Here is a 23075-nt window from a genome sequence, read left to right on the forward strand (position 1 = left end):
TTAAGAAATATTTATATATTTTAGTATATTGAATAATAAAGATTTAGTTGCTCATCATAATTTCATTGCGTAAGTTTGATCACGAATTTATAATCAGTGCATCTTACAATCGTCAGGTGCAAAATTTTGATCGAGTCTCTTATTTATTTTTATTATTTCGTTATTATAATTTCAGTTCAATGTTTACATTAAATATAATATTTTTATTTCAATTCTTACAGTCATTCTTCATAATTTCGTTAATGTTTAAAATGTTAATTTAATAAACAATTTTATAAAAATGTATAAAATGCATGTAAAATAGTATAGTATAGTATACAAGCTTATTAATATTTTAATATTGTAAATAATAAATTACTATTTATTGATAAAATGAATATATTTTTATTTTTAAACTATTAAAATATCAGCTGTGTAGCAAATAAATTATATCGAATAATATATCGCAAGTGCCTGTACTTATATTCGTAGCATATCCTTAAATAATAAAAAAAAAAAAAAAAATGTTATCCACAACAATACTAAATATAGCTGGTCAGTCGACTAAATTTTAATTCTTGAATAGCATAAGAGTTTTCGATAATCCATATAAGCTCTTCTTCACCAGACTCTTATATACACTCTATTACGACTTATGATTTTTATTTGGCCCAAAGAATTAACAATAATACGTAGCAATAACGTCTGATTAACAAGTGTAATTCCCTATAAGTATGGACTCGCTTCAAAAAAAATAATGGACGTACTATCATTGAAATTTAATATATATTGATAAAAATTTTTTTTTTTTTTTTTTTTTTTTTTTTTTAATACAACACAGAAAAGGAGAGAATAAGAATAAAAAATAGGCTAATTCAAAAGCATACGCTTAGAAAGAATATAGGAAGATAAGCGCCAATGATGGTTATTAAATTTGCACACATCAAAAGCACATAAAGTTCATAGATCTAAAATTCAATACATATAATAGCAATATAAATTTTCATTATAAATTATATTCTCAGTGTTGTTATTTTATTTAGTTTTAATTTAATTCGCATTTCTTGGTTTTTAATAAATATCTGATTTTTTTTTTTTTTACTTTATTATATGAATTTCATAAATTTTATATATGTATTTAATTAAATATTTATAATTATTTATACAATGTGCTTTTTTCGCATTGTTATAAATGTATATTACATATTTGAATCCTATTACTTTGTATTTATATCTTTGAAATATTTTATATTAAAAATTTTACTGTCTTATCTCATTGATAATGAGATAAATAAAATGTCAATATAATAATATAAGCTTTAATTTTTGTACTCTATTATTTATTTTTAATATATGTTTAATATAATATATATAGATACATATGTATAATACAGATTATAATATAATTTAGTTAGAATCCTGAATTATAGCTAGATTGATTATTGTAATTAATTGCTAGACAAATAACAAATCAATCCAAGTCCATTCTAACAACAGCCTACCAACCTTATACGAATAATATTTGATAGAAATAAAAAATATTTCAAAATTTTATTATAATATATAATTTTGTTCAAATTTTATCTTCATTTATTTAACATAATGGTTAATTTATATTTTATATAGCAATTATTATGCGAATACTTGATCATAAATAAAATAGTTAACTATTATCATTTATCGTTAAAAACAACAAACGTAAGCATAAAAATTACACGAATAATTAATTTGCAAACAGTGTGGTGTAGGGTATGATGAACATAGGAATTCAAACGTAACTATGGACCTGTCATAGAGTAGTTTACCGTAATTCGTGAAAATCATTTCATAATGATTGTAAAGAGTTAATTTAATATATAATATGAAAAATATAAATTAAACAAACAAAAGTACGGTTTAACAATTACTCAGTGCATATCATTTAATAAATAAATGGCAAGCTTAATACATAAAACTAGTATTTTTTAATTTTTTAAACAGTGCCATTCGCTCATTTTCATATATAATTAGTTTTCAAAAAGCTGTATTCTAAATTACGATAAAAGAAATTACAATTTACACCACATACAAACAGCAAAATGTAAATCTTTTTCCCTATATTTTCATAAGCATACTTTTTATACTTTCATCGCTTCTACTTTAACGTGCTTTAAACTAATTATGTTTAATAAAAGAAATTTCATTATAGTAGTCTCTAGCAATGATTGTTATTATTAACGACTTTTTAAAATAATATGTGTGTGTGTGTGTGTGTGTGTGTGTGTGTTTATTTTTATAATACATAAAATTTATAATAGTGAATCAAATTCACTTAAACTAGAAATTAAAAGATTAATAATGAAACAGAATATTATTATTGGTATAAAAATGAAATTCTTTTTTATTTCAATTTACATTAGCAAAGTTCAGGAATTCTATTATACTAATTTGACTATTACTGGTCAACAGGTAAATAAAATAATAAAATAATGTATACATACTTTGTTTAAAATTTCGCATAATTTCGCAGTGTAAATTTATATATATTCATATAGATCGACTATTAATTAAATAATATTACGATATTAATATACGCGAGATAATATTAAAGCAATCTTTTCGTAATTGCTCGCATTTGAACGTTGATGTTCAAAGTGAATGATTCTTTCAATTGCCTGACTATTCCTTGAGTTTCAATTGGCCTGAAACGGCCTTCTATAGCAGAAACGAAGAACAATTAACATAAAATTTTTGTTCTAATACGGAAACTTATTACATAAATAAGCTAATGCCGTTAATAGAATTTAAAAAAAAAGAAAAAAACATAAAAAAATTTATATCAACAAATCGAATAAATACGAATACAGTATTTATTGATATAAAAATAATTTATAATTTTCGCACATTAACGGCCGAGTGACTATACAAACGAACACACTTCAAATGATTAAACAAGAAAAGCTAATTGGCCACTTACCAATGAGCGATTTACACAGTTGTACTCTGATATATCATATGCAATATATAGATTAATGCATCGTGTCGGCGCTATTTTACGGTGACATACCGCACCGAGTATGCAATCCTGTGTTTTCGCCTTTTGCTCCCTAACGGAACTATATGCATGAGCTCGATTCGCTACTCCTCCCACGCCTTTTGTTCGCAATTATAACGTCCGGTTTCTTTTAGCGGCGAGCGCCTCTGGCAGGATCCAGTAGCGTTGGAGCTTTATTTTGCCTCTAGCATTTGGAATGCTCATGGCACATGCCAATGTGGGACAATTACACGCGAATACCCGTATGATCTTTCAATTTTAACCAAAAACTTTTCTACTTTCGACATTTCTTTATTTATAGTTCTTAACGCCGCATCTCGATATTAGATTGTTAAGTTGCTACATCAATTGCTGCACTATTTTCGCGCGGCAGCACCCTACGGGCATATAATTACAAAAAAAATATTGCTCGTTAAAACAAAAATTATACCGTTAAATTCGATAAGATAACCGATAATGCATTTAATTTTGATTACAATGCACGTCGATCGCTTCCGACAAAGTACTAAATTTTAACGATGTTACCGAATTTCCGAATCAATAATTCAATGAAATTTATGAAATTATAATGAAATATTGTTATCGACATTAAATGTTATCGATATGTTTTTATTTATTTCCTAAAATCTTGTATCAAATCAAAAAAAAAAAAGAAAAAAAAAAACTACTAAGAATTCTTTTAACGCACAATTAATTATGCCCTTATAATATAAAATATAACTTTCATTATCTTAAAGTGACAATCAAGATTATTAAAATAACAAACATAACAAACTTTCGGAAATACTCATTTACTATATTAGACCGTAAAATTGCAAATTGAACGTACAACATTCGTATAGAATTTAATACACAATATTGGCGAACCACCGATAAGGAAACTTATATTTAATCTTGAGATTGAAAAGTAAATTAGCTTCGGTGCACTTTAACAATTCTTGATAATGAAAATAATACATAAAAATTTCTTTGAACAAAGGAGCAGAGTTTTAGGATACTATAAGAAAAAACTATTATGGCTCAAATCTTATCTATATTAGAAATTATTATATTTCATTATAGTTACTACTATAATGCATGCCATTTATTTAGTTTTCGCAATTTATTAAAGTTACATTTGATCGAATAGCTAGAAAAAGTGCTCGAAAAGGATTATTTATTTAATTCAATAATTATATCAAAGTCATTAATTATAATTAATCGTCGGATTTATGAACATGAAGACTATTGTGAAATATAGAGGAAATTCAAATAGAAAAATATAATTTTTTATATTAATATTTACTTCGCAATAATGTCAAGATATACATTGTTTGTTGTCGATTGGAAATTTTGATTATTGTAGAAATTGTTAATTTGTTGTAAAAATTGAAGAATTGAGAAACAAAAATCTTACAATATGAAAAGAAATTTAATTTAATTTTCTAATACTTAGGCTAATATATCAAATTAACCTAAGGTTTTATTTATTTTCACAACACGATAGAGAAATCAATACAATACACATTAAAAATGTAATCGTCGTTTTAAATTTATAAAGTAGTAGCCTCAAAATATGAATCCCAACGAAAATTATGAAAATAAATAATACTATTTTTCTAATAATTTCCTATTATTATTGTTAATTAATTTATTATAACGGCGAATGCGCATTGATGTGATTATATTTATGCATAATTCCGAAATCAACCGATAATTGCCTCTTTTATTACATTGCTAATGTTTTTAAAATCGAGTTATCTACCAAATACGATAATAATTTAAAAGGTTATGACAATTATCATAAAGATTATATTACTTATAAAGTCAGATTTAAACATCGAAGGATGCATTATGAAAGTTTATAATGCTTTATTTTATACGTCATATATATCAAGCATATAATTATTATAAGAAATTTAATATTGATATATGCAGATTCGTTACAAACGATCACGACAAAAGTTGAGCTTCTTTCAGTACTCACGGTTCGTTACGCGCTTAAAACGATATTATAATTCAATATTATAATTTTACGAGTGAATAAAAATAAATATGATGATAAAAATAATCATCAAGATTGAGTTAAAGTTTATTTCTTTACATCTAATCCAATATCTGTCATATGTGCCGTGGATTTTCCGCATATGGCGCACGCACACCCTACGTAGGAGTTATTACGCTTCAAAGTTTTGCGACTTTTACGCGAACACTTTTCCTAACTAGGTTAACTGCCCCGCGAGGTTTTCGCCTCACGATACATCATTCTCCTACACACACACACACGCGCACGCACGCACATACTTTTTCTTAACTCCTTTTCCTGACATGCTAAAATTGTTTATTCATGCAATCGCAATGTCGCGTGTCAGCGAGGTTATGAATGAACGAGTGATTTTCATTAGAGGGAATCTTTCTTAAAATCTTCCATAATATACTCAGTTAATGATTTTTTCCTTCTTTTATCTGAAATCTATACTACGCACTGCTTACGTTTTTTTTCTTCTTTAACTTATTTATCTACTATACTGGTATATTGAAATTGTGTTTAAAGGAGAATTATGATTTTTTGTTTAATACGTTTTTTTTTTTTTTTTTTTGTTTTTTGTTTTTTATTAATTAATTGATTCATTTGTTCAAAAAGATCGAAGAATTTTAATTCGTTAAATTACAATGAATAACGATCAATATCATGATGCCTTTGTAGAAGCTATAATTAACTAGCCATTTGGAATAAGAATTTTTATATATCACGTATCTAGTAATTGAATGAAAGAAAGAAAATTAGTAAAATTAGAGTATTATTGATTTACGTAATTAATATATTATGAATATGTAATTTGTATAGTATTACATAAATATTTTGATGCTTTCGTGTTAATTCTTACTATTCAAGAAGTCCATTAAAATTACATCATATTAGACCAAAGTGTTTTATCTAATAATTATTAAATTTATAATTTAAAAAGACATTAGAAAAAGAGAATTATCTGAACTTTAATTACAACATCAAATTATCACGAATGTTTGGTGTAAATATTGTCATTAGTCACGATGTTAACACCATTGACGGGCTCATTTCTTTCCACATATTTCAGCCACAAATGCGCACAATTTTATTACAAAAAATAGAAAAAGATTAAAGGACAGTGTAATGTATATTGTAATATAAGAGCTCTCTCTCTCTCTCTCTCTCTCTATCTATCTATCTATCTAGCTCTCTCTGTTTTTTCACTTTATTCTGTGCCTTGACAGGCGTGGCTCGTCTCAATTACGATACATCATAACATGAGGAGAAAGAAGTGACAGAATTTTTTCTGTCAGTCAGGATAGATACTTAGTCGCATATTTATGAAATGTCATAAATCAGCTGAAAATATATTTTGACATTAAGACGTAACAATGTTTCAATGAAAATATTCACATGTCCAGTCATAAAATTTTAAAACTATGCCGCCTAAAGACCATCGATTACTTTAATATGAAGATTACACGTATTACATTATATTTTTGACGGACATTAAAAATTATTAATTTTGAAAAACAGAAGAATTTCTATTGATACTGAGTATTTTGTGATTTATTTTACAATAACTATAACGGTATATATCATTAATTAGTTGTAATGTATTATTTCTATCGCAACTGAATTTCTATTGAAATTATAACGTTTTATTCTTTGATTTTCAGAACGATCCAATAAAATTAGCAAATTAATAAAATGAAAAAGTTGCTTTGTCATTAAAGTCAAGAACGAGTAATGCGGATATAACAATTACTCGTTATTGCATTAACTAAAAAATTAATTTTTTTTATTTACAAAACAAATTTAAATATAGTACGAAATACTTTGACTATTGTAAAAAATATCAGCTATTTCGGTATATACTATCCATTGTATATTCCTGTGGCGAAATTTTATTTACTTTATCAACAAAATATTCCAATATTTTTAAAACAGTCATGGGTGGCAAAGGTCGATAACACTATTCTTAGATAATAAATTATTCGGAAGATTGTAATAAACTATTCATTTGTGTATAATTATACCTTAAAACTTTACCTATTAAATTCTCAAAATATAATATATTATTTATATTTATATCGTCAAATTTTCTATTACGAACAATGGAATTTGTATTTTCAGCATCCGTCACTTTATAGCGAATTAAGACTATTCTCATTTAAAGATAAGAAAACTTTAGGACTAATATAACTATAAATTTTTATCCATATATACTATTGATTAATTTATATTCAACAATTAAAATTGGGGGTCTTTTATAAATTAAAGAAATACTAGCTATAAAATGTTAGAAATTTAATAATGAACGGTAGTTGTTTAAGAAAAGTCTTTAAGATTTATTTATTTACATGCTCTTAAATCAATTGTAATGAATATAAAGATAATATAAGAAAATATGTTATATATTTTCAATATACAAATAGGTACAATTTTCGTATGCAAAAAATAAATTTAACGAATATTTGTAATGACAAACAGTATATTACAAAAATATACTTAACATATTATCGATAAAATCTACATTACGTACTAACGTTACGAAATTATAATAAAATTTTAATCTTAAAACATATATATTTCTTTTGGGCGTTATTTCTTATATACAAATACCTGATTTTAATTTATACAACAAGAAAATTCTTTGTATTTTAAACTTTGAAATAGTAAAATCTCAATTTGCATTTATTATTTCGTTTGAATTCATAAAATTGTTATTAATTACCTACATAATGCTTCGGACGTAATTAAACGGAATTAACGGCATTGACAATGTCTTAATGCACATATTAGATTAATAAGTATATATAAGAGATTTTCAAGTATGAAATAAAATTATTAATTTCAAAATACATCTAGAAGAGGTAGCATATCGATACACGATGGTCACTGATTCGCATTATACAGGAAAAACATATCTTAAAAAGATGTGAATGCTTGAATGAAGAAAAATTGCTCCAGAGGTAAGCTGACTAATAAAAATTGATCGATGACTTTTTAATATACTTAGAAACTTCATAACATATATTTATTAATACAGAAATATAATAAACATAACTCTAACGCGTAAAAGTTATGTTTCTATCCTTTTAAATGGACTCAAATGGCTATGTTAACTTTCTCAATAATCACATCGGTTGAACATCGTAATCAATCGTTTGCTCTTTTTTACTTAATTATGTAAATGCAAAAAAAGGCTTGTGTGAATGTAATGGTATACTCGAGCTAAAAGTAACGGCAAAGTACGCGCGGGAACATCCGTTGGGACACGTTGAGATTGAGTGAATTTAAGTAAGATAAAAGCAATAACATTTAAATACTGAAGGTTACCAATGAATAAACTAAGGAAACATCATATTGTTGACCGTCCTTTTTAATTTTTTTTTCATCCGAGCACGAAATAAGATGTACATTAATGCACGTAGATATACACGTTGCATCGTTTTATGTAAATAACATAATGCATTGCTTGGATTAATAAAATATGTCGAGCCAAAGCGGTGGAATATTTTATAATTAGGCATAAGGATATCAAAAATTAAAAATTCAAAATTTTTTTTTTTTTTTTTTTTTTTTTTTTTATATACACGTAACCTAGTGGATTATTAAAGACTCGAATTAGCTGTTTTTACAGATAAACAATTTTAAATATCGTTTTATTAAATTAATTTTATCAATATGTATGTTTCCAATGTTATTTACATAAACTTCAACATGTCTCATTTAATTTCCCGTACAAAAGTGCATAAATATCATAAATATAGACGATCAAACCAAATTTAAATATAAAAATATTCTTTAATTATTTTTCTTGAAAGACATTTAAAATATAAATATATAAATAAAAAGACATAAAAATTTATGTCTTCTCCGGAGATAATCAACATAAATAGGATGTTACAAAATTTCTTGGTACATTGATTTAGTGTATCGAGCTGTAGGTTGTAAATTTTAAGAAGTAAAATAATTTTTACAAAATTCCTATAACTATCTGAGATGCCTTTACAATTCTTTTATAAAAACGATACATTTAAAAATTCAAATATCATTACAATTATTAAAGGCAAATTATGCATACAACAATGTACGCTAAAATTATGACCCATTTAGTAATGAACTAGAATTTTCGTATATATAACAAGTAAAATTAACGAACGAAATAAATTACGAAGCAAAAATAAAAAAAAAACGCTCTTTTGCTTTTAAATTTGAAGATAATCCTCTATTCTAAAGGTACTAGAGAGTTCAACATACACATGTATGAAGAAATAAGTTTAGGTAATAAAATAGAACGTAGAGGCGTATTATCAAAAGGTTCGCGAAAGAACGTAAATCCACAAGGAATGATATTCATCGAAGAAATGACGAATTTCAACAGCAGCATCACCGGTAATCGTCCTTACGAAAGACTCAACGGCCGCTACAGATGACAATAACCGTACGTGGTAGCATAATAGATGTCCTACACTAATACCTACGAGCCTATCGACTTGCCTCGCTTTACAAGAAAAGCGCGTGCCAGGCACGAGTCCTGCATTCCCGAGCCTCGGGACGACGAGGAGCAGATGCATCTCGAAAAGTAGCCCGACGCAGGTATAAGACACCGAAGCCGGCGAGTGTACGGTTCGTCTACCCGAATTACCAGCAAGAGCCGCAGTAAGAACTTTGGACGGACATGTTTCGCATTCGATATTTTAATACCTTACCTAAATCCCTTCGCGTTGAGCGTACTTTTTATCGCAGTCGCTTTGCTGCCTTAATTCGCAAGAATAGCATCGCATGCTTTCTCGTTCCGATGAATTTCTTTTTCATCTTAGTGATATGAAAAAAAATTATACGCGTGTACGAACATTCGTGAATAAATCGATTAAACATTAAATTCGACCATCAATTGGGATTAAATTCGACTAGCGATTTACATGAAAAATAATTTGTAGACTTTGTGAATTTATAGTTATTGGAAAATAAATTTGCTTTTGAGAAATTTTATTTTCTGGTACAACAAAAACAATAACAAACAAAAAACATTTCACACTATTATGAATGGGAAGGCTTATTCATGAATTGAATTTCGAATGAATATCCTTGAAACAAACACGAGTTAATATTAATAAGTGCATTATCTGTTTATGTAGCAATTAAAACTGCACACATATATAATCATGTTTTTGTCGATATGCGTGGAACATAAAGTAAGTCGCGGCGACACTTACTAGTAATTCAGAACTACTAATTAAATATTGTAAATAAATATGGAAGAGAGTTTTTTGTTTAAGAATTTTAAGTACTTTAGGAAATATAAAAAATCTATTTTTTGCCTATTTGAAACTACTTATTTAAAATGAGAATGTAAATATGGAAGTGTAATTATTGTAAGAATAATTAACTAATTTGAATGATTTGTGCAAATTATTTTATACTGACTGTCGAAAAATGTACTGAAAGCTGGATTAAGTTCGATAGTAGACAAGTGCGCGTGAAAATGGAATGTAGATGAAAAAAAAATTATCATGTTATTAGCAATAATAAATTTAAAGTAACAAACATAAATCAGGTTACAATTTTACAGGCCACTTTTGAAAAATTATATTTTTAAAATCCGTGCCAAAAACTATATTATCTGTCAATATTGCATTTTATTACATATTTTTCTAGCAGAAAATCCAATAAAAAAACTTTGGTCTTTTTATTGATGTATTATTTAGATTTATATTTTACGTACGATAACGAGTCACCGATTATGCGAGCACTTATTGTGTTATTAAAATAATTTAAAAAATTCAAAGCATTCTTTTCATGTACAATAAAAATAAAATTTTTCTTTCTATACATTCTTTTTATGATATATCGTCAAAAAAAAAAAAAAAAAAAAAAAAAAAAAAAAAAAAAAAAAAAAAAAAAAAAAAAAAAAAAAAAAAAAAAAAAAAGAATGTCAAACAAAAATTAAAAACCTCATTTTTTCATCGATGAATATAAAATAAAATATATTATCGATAAACATTGATATGAACGATGAAAATAGGCAATGTTAGTTGCATATTTGACAATTTGACAAAATATAATTTTTAATAGTCACATGATATTACACAATTTAAATCCAAATGAATTTAACTTCTAATTTTCCCATCTACAATGATTGTTGTAATAAAATTTTTCAAAATTTTGCAAAACTAAATTATTGCATTGTAGTTTAGCAATGTAATAAAATATTTAAATAGAAACAATTTTTAAATTTCGTCTGGATAATGATGGACAGAAACGTATTTTTAGAAAGGAAAAAAAAAATCCATGTACCTCTTTTAAGCAAATGTCTAAAACTATATCCTCGTACATGAATACTTTTTTCCGTTTTCTTTTCCGTATTGTACGATCTTTCCTAGGTAAGCGAAATGCTCTTAGGGAGAGAGTATTGTGAATTTGAACATAATAAAAGGTAACAAAAAAACTCATGGGTCCAAAAGCTGAAGGATGGGTAGAAAATGGGGAGGCAGAGGAGGAGAAGAAAAAGGTAGAAAGAGAAAAAGACAGATACAATGTATGACGGAACGGAGAACAGCAGATTTGAGTCTTTTCTCTAGTGTTCACTGGTAATGAAAAAGGAGGATTGGAACACAAAGTCCTCGTTCCTTTTACCTTGAAAGGAAGACGGAGCTGAAGCAGCAGGATAGGGAAGCGATCTCAAAACGGACCGCAATAAGATGAAAGATGGAAGGGAGGGGGGATTAATGTGGCAAGTACGTCCCTATGCATTGCCGAGCAAGGCCCTTCCCAAGTTCAAGGATGAAAATATTATCAGAGCGTTCACGAGCCTTTTAAAGCGTTAAATATTCTTAGTTTAGGATTTTAAAAATTCTTTACTTTCGTCGCATTATTACGGTCACAGACTTATTTTCTCTTATTTAACAAATATTTGAATGAATTTACAAAATATTATTAAGTAAAAATTATATCCCATGGGTTTTAACATTATATGAGCAATTTTATAATAAAATTATTATATAATGCATATAATTAATTGAGTAATCGTTGATACAATTTTCGTTTATTTTGCAAATTTTTGATCGTAAACCAATGACTTTGTTTGCTATGATACTTGAAACACTTTTGAGCAGCAATAAATGATGAATATTGATATTAATAAATAACAATCATATTTAACATTATTAATATACATAATGGATTAAGTTCTATTTTACACTACCAAATTCTTTATCACTACCAAATTGTTTAGAATTTACTTCAGCGTCATATTGCATTTGCTCGTGGTATTATGTTTGACAACATATTTGAAATGTAGATAAACAAATAAAGAAACGAAAGTACGTGATTATAAAATCAAGAGAATCGTTCGATAAGCTTAGCAAGGACAAAATGTAGCTAACCGAAAGCAGTAATGTGCCACCGGGTAACTGTAAAACTATATGCGTATGTTGCATAATATCTCGAATCGACTGATTAGTCGGATTGCCGTCTATAATAGCAATGAAGATATAAATAAAGTTTTTCAGTGAAAAATAAATTAATAAAATGAGAAGGCGAAGTAGGAAAATGACATAAAAATTGATTTAATATTAATTAAGATTTTATTATCAAGCTGTGCTTAATGCGAGATAGCAGGCTGCGTATGCAATTAATGAATATTAATCATCTGTGGTGCTAAGTTATGAGATTACTCAGCTTAACAGAATAATACTGTAAGAAAAAATACTATAATCTAATTGTAAAAATACAAAGCAAATTTTGAATTGTCAATATTTACATTCATTTATTAACATTAAGGCTCGTGCTAATATTTACCTTCTCTTATCACTTTAAATCAAAGAATATATATAATTTTATATGCGATACCACGATTAATTGTATTAATACACCATATCTGCTCTAATATTGAAATGTAAACTACGAAATCTCTCTAAACATATATTTTATTTAATTCGTCGAATAAATAAAAATTACGCGCATGCAGGTTTATATTGTTTTTCATATTGATCAATAGCTATATAAATATAAAAGACATTATAATTACTTTTTTGCATATAATCAATAAGCAATTGTTGTATTACCCATAATAAACCGAACGATTTGCTCAAACTTTTTTAATATACCGAGAGTTTCGTTGATAAAATGTTGAATCGTCCTTCCAATTCACACACGCGCGGGCGCGCGCGCGCGCGCACACACATATATGATGATACATTAACTTTATATTATAAAATTGTTGAATTATTCGGTAATTTAGCTTCTTAATGAATTCGTATGGTTAAATATCAACTTTAATATACTTTTTTTTAATGTAAAAAATACGAAGGTCGGTGGATATGAGATCATTTTGGAAGGTCTTAAAATAGTATGAAATTATTAGCATGATGTCATTTATAAATAGTCTCTCAAATGGATATATTATGTGCAATGCAGAAGAAAATCCGATATAATAAATAGGGCACATATTGTTTATTACATTTTTTTCTTCGTCTATTAAATTGTAAATTATTTTATTTATTGTTAGTGATTATGAAGAGGAAAAAGAAAATGGTCATATGCTTATCGTTGATATTACTTGGATATGAATATCTAAACACTCGTACGGCGATCGGGGAAAAGCAAAAGGACGAGGAAATATCAGACCAAAGAAAGAAAATAAAATGCAGTGACGAGAAAAGATGAAATAATGAGATAAAATGAGTCCGAATGGGAAAGAAAGGGGGTCACAAGTAATACACACGCGCGCGCGCGCGCGCGCGCACACACACACACACACACACACACATATATATATATATATATATATATATAGAGAGAGAGAGAGAGAGAGAGAGAGAGAGAGACAGAGACAGAGAGACAGACAGACAGACAGACAGACAGAGAGACAGACAGACAGACAGACAGACAGAGAGACAGAGACAGAGAGTGAGAGAGAAATCTTGTAACTACACGCAAGTGTGTAAGCACACGACTTGTTGGACGAGTTTGTCCCTTGATTGCTTTGCAATTGAAGCCGTTGGCAGCATCGCTGGCGGTTATAAAAATCATATCGCGCGAATCGCCGATTGAACTGCTACTGTTGCCTTTCAATCTCATCTATAATCGTACGCGTATCCAGTGCTTTTTCACATGTTCGATACAGAAACGAGCAAAAGCAGATCATTCGTTTGATTATCGTTTCAGTAGGGAGTCCGTCCCTTTCTCTTAAGATTACTTTTTTTCTTTTCTTTTCTTTTTATTAATTTCCGAATGATCTCTACTCATATAGTAAAGAGACTCTATATGACTGTATTATTTAGAATTATTACACATTAACACATTAATCGCGGAGCGATTATGCGCATTACTTATATAGTCTCATAAGAGTACACACACATAATGCTGATTATTTTTCTGGAATAGTTAAGTCTGCCGATATTTGTTTTTAAACAATATTTAAAGCAAAATTATATGCATACATAAAAATATATGAGTAACGTAGAACGAAATTTACAGAACATTTAATTGATTGTTTATGTATTTTTCTGAAAAATGCCGCAATTGTAATTCATAGGCTAACTATTTCATAAATAAATATTTTCATTAATAATTTCAATATGTTCAAGTAGCTTTTACTTAATGATAGTTTCAATAATAAAATAAAATATTATGTAAAAATATATTTATACGATTGAAGTTATACTCATGGCCCATATTGCTGTAATTTTTATATGTATTTAAATTTTATAGAATTTAATCGTTCAATTTCATGCAATTTTTAATATTATATGGCTTACAATGATATTTTACAATAATTACATTATAAATTGAATTGAAATATAACTCTTAGGTATTATAAAAGTAACTTTAATATTTTACGAATAATATTAGAAATTATAATTAATTATAATTATAATAATAATCTTATAATATACAAAAATATATCTAATATATTTCTTAAAGCGCGATCTATTAAACTAAAATAAACGTATGATATTTTCATTCTTGTGTACCAATAATATATTATTTCGCTATTGAATAAGTCTTTGTATTGTATCGTATCAAAGGCGAGGAAACACTGGGAATTCTATTACGGACAAAAAAAGTTTCTATTACTCGTCTATATCCATCCAACAGTGACAGGTTTAATAAATTTGAATCCTTTTATAATAATAAAATACTAACAATTAGGAAAAATATAAATACAAAACGTGTTATTTTTGCAGCAGTATATGATTAGTATAAACATTAATTTTTTTTTTTTTTTTTATAATTAACATTGCAATAATTCAATAATACAATACCGAAATTCTTCGAGGTATTCCACGACTTCATCATGTAGATTATATATTTTTATTATTTTTTATGTCCATAGGATCTGCTATAATAATATTATTTAAATTATTTAAACATTGGAGTTTTATCGAGGTGCACTTGACCCCCAAGACTTCCATTTTAAATAATAGGTTATTAAAAAATACTATCACAGTTTTAACTCGTTAAATCTTTTGCAATCTTTTTATGAATAATAAATAGAAAAGTCAATACAAATTCAGCATGACCTGGTTTTTGTAAAAGTACTAATTCCTTTAAATGCATGAAAGAATTTAATGGTTTTGTAACGGAAATAAAAATAAAAATAAAAAAAAAAATAAATAAATAAATAAATAAATTGAGACATTAAGAGGATTCATTTTCTTTAACGTTTTGTCAAGATTAATCTTTTTAAAATTTTTCGATTAATTTAATTTAATATCGAATTATTTTGCGATATCTCGAATATAATGATTATGACGATTATTTAAAGCAAAATATTCTTTTAAAATTTTTAATTCAATAAATTTCTCATACTTTTTATAAATATGAAGAATTAAAACAAATTTTCTTTCACTTTCCCTTGAAATATATTTTTTGTAAGTAAAACTTTTTATTTTTAAATGTAAAAAAATTTAAACTTTATAGTATCTTTGTAATTTCTAGATTTAAAAACTATCGTCTTTTTTATTGCGCCTGACATCAAATTTTCATTACATTTAATCAAGTGTTACATATTTTATATTAAAAATATTATTACATGTGAGCAATATATTTATGCGTGTGAATTATTAAATAATTTATATAAAATTTTCTTAATATAAAGTATAAGAATATCGATTATATTTATATTATATAATATAAGAAAATATATAAATATATATATATATATATATATATATATATATATATATATATATATTAAAATATAATAAAATTATAATTAAATATTTAATTATATCGAAATGTTTGTATATTTTTCTAAAAGATTTAGTAAGCATTTAAGAGTTAATCAATAAAATAAGATGTAATTTACAGAATTTCTAATTAATAACTACAAGAACCTACAGTCAATTAATGATTAACCGTAAAATTACATTTAATTACTATAATTTTCAGATTATATTATTATCGTACACTTGACCAAGCTTTCAATTAAAATCATATTTAAAATGCTTCTATAAACTTCCGGCCTTGGCTCAAGCAGATATTCTCTATATTATTTTACATTTAAAAATAGTTGTGAATTAACAGCATTTAACATTACATAAATATCGTTTATTTATGTCTACGTTTCTGAAAAACATGACTTTACATTACATGTAACTGAGAATGAAAGTAAGATATATGATGAAAGAAATACGTTACTAAGGGTATGATGGGAGATAATTATTTCATGAATGTATCGATTTAAAAGAATACTTGTTAAACAATAAAGTTTCTATAATTTTGACGAAATATTCATGAATATTTTGCTAAGCCGAAAAGTTCAATCTTTCTTCCCATACGCAATATGATTCTTCAATGAATAATGACGGCATTAGGTTCTACATACGAGGGTAGGCAAATAAGAAATGGATAAATATTATTGAAATATTAGCGGTATTATTAAATATGAGTATCTTTAACATTTTAAATATACATTCGTAAAGTAAATATGTTATCCGTTTATGTATTTCATAATATGATTTTTCGGAAGTTTAAAGTTGTGTAACCGAGGCCAATAAATATAGTATAAAATTTTTTAACTTTTTTTTACAATTATTTACAATGTACATTATAAGCCATAGCTTTATACCGTTAAAGTTTGAGTAAGAGAAATAAGGATGAACTTAAAGTATGTAGAGATAAAAAGAGGAAGGAAAATATAAAAAAAGGGATTGATTAACGGATGAGAGGTCCGAAATTAAATTAAATTGACCCAAGGCGGATGAATTTAGTGTGCGACGAGTGTTCTTTACAATCAAAGATAATGGGCCTAATAAACATCCATAAAGCGAAAGCATTCGTTGAATTAAAATCCTTATCAATTAACGATCTACACTGTTAATGCTTCCTTTTAAACAATGCAAACAAACACTTATTTTATACTATGATTTAACTCAATAAAAACAAACGTATATATATATATATATATATATAAAAATTGTATTATTTCTATTTTACAGGCGCATTATGATAATTTTTCATAATTTACTACACATTTGCAAATAAACAGCTTGAATGTTAACATTTCAAAAGTATGCTGTTGTTCTTAATCATTGTTTCTCAATGTTTCTTCATTATTATATTTTTGCTTCGAATATTGTCAACATTTCAGGTGATATACGACTCTATTTTATAATGATTTCAACTACTTTATAGGTACTGACGTTTGAATCGCAACCACAATGTTTCCCAAAGCATAAGAAGCAAAGTGACTTTTAGAAAAGAAAATGTTTTTGAGTATATTGCGATAGTAAATAACAAAAGCAATAGGAAAATATAATAAATAATGTCGAACAAATATACAAGCGTTCAATATTCAATATTCAATATTCTTACGTGAAATCATTTTGCAATACTATCTTGATTACATTTATTGATAATTAGAAAATTATAAGCGATTGTAATTATTTGTAATTTTCAAAAACCAGTGATGATTTTGATTATTAGTATTTCTTATTTTTTGTGGAATTTTATATTTAGGAAGAAATTTTCGATATCGATATTATCTCTAATTAATATAAGAATGTATTTTGAATGTAGAAATAACTGATAATTAATCATTATAATGTTACAACTATAAGGGTGATAAATTAATTTTATATTTTACTAATTGTATGTGAAATTTATATTATACGAATGCATATGACATACTTGCATAATTGCAAGAATATAAGTAATTATAAAACGAGCGACTAAAATAGATTGTATATTACATTGGATAAAAAATAATTTCTTTGATTGCGTAAAATTTGTCAAATTTCAGTTTTTAAAATTTTTTTTACACCATTATTAATTGTGGCTAAAATTTCTTTTAATAATATGTTTTAAATTATGTCATTGTACCATGAATACCGTAAATACAAATTTCGTGTTTAGCAATGACCGCGTTTCCGATTTACTAACATTTCAAGAAATAACGATAAATACATTCTTATAAATTCCATTTTTCCAGAATTTATATTAATTTTGAAATAACACTATACTAAATCTGTATCTTTATACTAACACATTTTCACTACAAAAACATGAAATCTTAATGATATTCATTGATAAAATAGTAACGTTGATCAACGCTACATTTTAGATAAGTGTTATTACACTATGAAAAAAATAAAAATGAAATTGATTTATGTAAAAAATATCTTTATATCGTCTTGATAATAATTAGTTGTCGAATAGTAAAATAATAAAAGTAAGGAAATAATTTTTGTATTAAAAATATCGATATTTTGTATCACAATTATCACTTCATAACATTCAAGCAACTTCATCATCTCTTTCTAATCTTATTCTGAATTAAAAGACATTAGTGCATATAAAAAAAATTTAAGTGGAATGAGAACGAGGGAGTAGAATCTGATCTCTTGATATTACATTTGAATATCTCTAAATAACGCGTAAAAATGCAAAATTTCCCCTTCTATCCATTAAGTTTCAATTTACAACATTAATATACAACTACAAGCTCGTATACTCATTATAAAACGGATATTATGCTAAGTGAAAGTAAACACGGATGAAAACTAGCGAATATCCTAGAATTTCTCAACGATTCATGTTATCGTAATTCCAAATAATGGCAAAGTAAACTTTCTTCGGACTCGACGTAAGAGAAACTCAAAGAATCTCTTTCTCTCTCTCTCTCTCTCTCTCTCTCTCTCTCTCTTACTAACTAGTCACTAAAAATATTACCATGGAGGAAATTGGAAATTCTATTCAAAAACACTCGCGATTTTGTTTTTTTTTTATTGTTTTTTTTTTATTTTATTTATTTTTTTTTTTTTTGCTTATTAGACGTTAGTAAGAAGATAAGTCAATGGAAGCACTTACCCGAGCGACATTAGCACAGATTATCCACCGCACAACACAAGAACACTTCCCCCTATTAACAATCGTAATCGAATGGAGTATGAACTACATCGATTGATTACACCCCAACACCCTTAGCTAATAGTAGTCGCGATATACGTAAACAACGGAGAAAAGCAGCAGCGACAGTTGCACCTTTTCACGTCACGAGCCTCGCGAGATACGCAAACTACTGACTACTTCCCGCGCACTTCCACTCTTCGCTCCTCTGGCTGTTGCGCGTCCCGGCGCCGCTGCCACACGCGCGCAAACTCTTGCTCGACACCCTCCACCCCCCCCCTCACCACTTCGCCGTCGCTCTGCTCCACCGCCCTGCTCCGCCCTTCGACACTACGCATCGGTCTCTCTCGCTCCTTGCTCACAGGTCGTCGTTCCCTCTTTTTCCGCCACACCGCGGCAAAGCAGTCAAAACTGCTGCAACCGCACAACGCGGCTGCGTGCCGATAGATATACCTGCATACGGTCTCGGGCACCGATCCTTCCTGCACATTTGATTCTGGATGCGCGCTTTTTCTAACATTTCACTACAAACGATCCAATTGGAACTCTCTCTCTCTCTCTCTCTCTCTCTCTCCCAATGATGCACAAAATCGTTTTCTTTGTAAATAATGACGGTACTTGGAACTCCGATGAGCTTGTGCTGCTGAAACCTTTTACCCATTTCGAGAAAAGTCCAATTAGTAATATTATTTTAGATTTAAATAGACCGATGCAGTTATTACGATTATTACGAATAATTTGAAAATATTTAACATCAATGAATCTTGTTGACCTGACTGGATTCTGAGAAAAGCCGTATACCAGCCAGACTAGCCACTACTAATTTTATCGAATGGATTTTTGTTTTTCTTTTTTCTTTTTTTTCATATTTATTTATTGTACTTGATTTATTGTTGTCGGTTCGCAAACAAAATTCATGACATGTACATTATATTTAAAAAAAAAAAAATAGATATATATAAATTATATGCATAAAAGGGAATTGAAAAGTATAGATTACTATTGAATAAAATCGGCAGAAAAACATATACAAACACGCGCGCAGGCAAACAATGTACATATACACAACCAAGCGACAAGCGTGCGACCATACACGATAGTGTTTTTAATGGATGACATTAAACGAACAACGCAAAATTGTAATAATTGGCAAATTTTCTATCCGCCTTTCTTTACTTTAAACTAAACTAAAACGAACTATTGCATTCTTTATAAAATAATATTTATTGCATTGAAAATAGTTTTTAGTAAAATAAGAATTCATATACATGCAAGATAAAAGCGTATCACGTGCGAGATATTTCACAAGTATTTTTCTGAATTTAAATTGTGTCACATGCATTTTTACAATATAGAGAAATTTCTCTATTTTATACATTGCATGTGCATACATCTTCTTAATATTAAATAAAAATACAGTAAAATGATCAAATTAGCAAAAAGTTCCAAATTAATGTTTATGCATATTTATAATGCAACATTTTTGCAGAATCGAGTTGATTGATATTAATTAATTAATCGATTAATTACTGAGAATTAGGCATCTCCTTCATAAAGAACATAATAACACCATTGTGTATTCTCGTGGAGGCTAATTTTTTTAAAAGAATTAGTCTTGTATTAAAATGTTCATACAGCACTGTGATTTGTACAATAATTAATTATAAATAAATAAATAAAACATTGATTTGGACGAACAATGAGATAAGTCAACGCAATAATGAAAATGTTCCGAGATAATTTATAATAAATAATTACATTGGTAGAATTTCCACTCTATTTCCACTCTATTGTCCTTTTTCTTCCTACTCTCTACTTTCACATTAAGCTCATCCACAGTTGTCTATTTGATTGCCTATCTTCCTTCATGTGCAAATGTAATAATATATGATCTCTTCCTCACGATAACGAGTAACGGATTTTTAAATTCCCTTACCCGTATAGAAACAGGTGGCTTCACTTCATCATCAACATCATAAACTGCAATCTTTAATGCTCTTTTTCCGTGTAAGTAAACAACATTTTTCTTGTCACTTAATCCACTCTTTATTATTACTATCATCATTTTCGGGCTCAATTATATAAAATGCTTTCTTTTTTTTACACAAATTTTCAACGACATTACTTGAAACAATTTAATGCTAAGCTATCGTTTTTTTTTTTTTTACTATTTATTAAAATATAATTAATAGTCATTATTAATAATCACAGATCATTTTATTTAATATATTATTAAATAATATATTAATATTGTTTACTTTTATTAAAGGCGGGTCATCGATTCCTTCAACAATCTAACCTTTTTACATATATCGGTCGTTCTAATTTGTATTTAACAAAAAGTAGAGTTCGTTGGTAATAATTTGTTGCTCCCAGGCTAAGAAGCCCATTCGCCTGACTTGCTCGCTCGACTAATAGAATCAAGAGCTACAGAGAATTTTCCTCAATTATGATAATACAATGTGTACACTTAATAATTATAAGGCAACGCATCAACTCCAGACTTCCTAACTTTCAAAATGACCGATTTATTCACATTCCACAAAAAATATCTTCCATACAACCGAGCCAATAACTATTATTCGAGATACTCGTAAATACACGATTTAAATTTCTCATTTCGCATTTGTATTTTATATGAATGGAGGATAGCGTTAATTGTGAAAAAATCGAGCGATTGGCAGACACTGCGGTTCAAATGTACATTATACATTAGCAATTTGAATATTTGAGAAAAAATAGAAATAACAACAACAAAAATATTATCAATCACAATTATAATTATTATTTATTTAGAGAATTAATTCACTAAAACATCGAGAATAATACTTTAAGTAAGCATATTTTTATTAAAATTTCATTTACCTTTAATCAATATCATACTCATTAAATACATATTTTAATAAGATTAATTTCTTTTTTTTTAAAAATTATAAAAGTAAAGGTAGAAATATTCCAACAATTTCTATTAAATCTCAATGCAAAAGTTTTTTAATTTTACAATACTGTACATAATCCTAGCATTATAATAGTCTATTATTTTAAATAAAATTTTTATAAAATTGTTTCAGAATTATTTTCATACCTTTATATTTCTTTCTCTAGCGTTATATAAATCACGCACGTACACACGCGCGCACAAAATTCACATGCGTAGTTGTGTATGAATGTACATTGACACTAAAACTTCGATTGTGCAGAGTGATTACTTGAGTAGGAATTATTTATTTAAAGTTTCATCAATAGACTTATTAATACCCTTATTATATATTCATTAAAGTGTAATTTAAGAGGTTCGTATTTGTATCGTTGCCATGATAATGTAATCTATATTTATAAATGCACCATATCTTTTTATAATTAACTAATTGAAAGTTTTATTTTATGAATAACATTAAAAAGTCGTATTCAAAAATACAAATTGAAATAGCCATAAAACATACTTTTACAAAGTAAACGAATTCATTGCGAAGATAAAATGACGTGAAATTATGCAGATAAATTTTTTAAATACAAAAGAATATTTATAAAACTGAAAGATTAAAGGCATTACAAATATAATAATTAATTAATAATTGAAAATATTCACAAAAGTATGTATTAAAAAAATAAGAAAATGAATTATTGCGTATTTAAAAATTAAAAATTTTATTTTATAATTACGTAACGTTCCAACTATTTCATTAATTATTATTAATTTAATATTAT

Source organism: Ceratosolen solmsi, unplaced genomic scaffold (genome assembly GCF_000503995.2).
Source record: "Ceratosolen solmsi marchali unplaced genomic scaffold, CerSol_1.0 scaffold70, whole genome shotgun sequence".
Classification (NCBI taxonomy): domain Eukaryota; kingdom Metazoa; phylum Arthropoda; class Insecta; order Hymenoptera; family Agaonidae; genus Ceratosolen; species Ceratosolen solmsi.